This window comes from Sinocyclocheilus grahami, unplaced genomic scaffold, assembly GCF_001515645.1.
Source record: "Sinocyclocheilus grahami isolate Dianchi unplaced genomic scaffold, SAMN03320097.WGS_v1.1 scaffold1606.1, whole genome shotgun sequence".
NCBI classification, from domain to species: Eukaryota; Metazoa; Chordata; class Actinopteri; order Cypriniformes; family Cyprinidae; genus Sinocyclocheilus; species Sinocyclocheilus grahami.
Window position 1 is genome coordinate 257,160 of NW_015506785.1, and position 840 is coordinate 257,999.

The 840-nt window shown below is 43.3% G+C and overlaps 1 pseudogene; it reads right to left on the reverse strand.

Moving 5' to 3' along the window:
• Positions 1-840, reverse strand: part of LOC107571516 (CAP-Gly domain-containing linker protein 1-like) — a 52,969-nt pseudogene that overhangs the window by 17,377 nt on the left and 34,752 nt on the right.

Here is an 840-nt window from a genome sequence, read left to right on the forward strand (position 1 = left end):
TTTGTACTGTAAAATTTACAGGTGGTTCTGTAAATGTTTTTACAGCTTTTCTGTATTTTACACACAATTATTAAGCTGCCAAAATTGGGAGACGTTCTCACCAGAAGCGTGATCGTCTCCTGCAGGCTGGAAAGCTCTGCTCGGTGTTTCTGCTCCAGGCTTTTGGCTCGAGAGCGTTCCTCCTCCGCATGAGCTGCCTTCTCCCTCTCCTCTTCAAGCTGCTTCTGAAGCTCCTCTAGTCTCCTGAAATCAGGCAGGACTCGTGAATTATAGCTATGATTGATTTAGTCCACTAATATATGTTTCAGGCCCCACAAACCAAATCAAGCTAAGCTGTAAACCGAGGTCAACGACTCGTTTTCTTTCTCTACGGTTGTTTTTAAGCAGCTTAATCAAACCTCTCTTTCTGCTTGATCTCCTCATTCAGCTTTGTTATTAGAGTAGAGCTGTCGCCCGTTGATTTCGTCATGTCCACAATGTCATTCTCAAGTTTAGTTTTGTCTTTGGTCAGCAGCAGTATCCTTTCCTCGCTTGCTTTCAAATTTCTCTGTAAACCTTAAGACGGAACAAGACATCAAGATCATCAATCACGCCGAACGTAGAGCTCTATCGAATCTGACACAAGTCAAGCCGCGACTCGGAGTAATCTGTGCGTACGCATACCTTGATCAGTCTGAGCAGATGTGGCTTGATCATGAGAGGTTTTTTCAAGATTCTGTTTCTGGAAAATGAAGAACGTGAATGGATTTGAGGATTAATCAAAGGCTTAATTCCTTGTCTCTAAATCAGTGCTTCTGGAGTCTGACTCCTACATATCCTAAACACAGACTCCAGAACCCC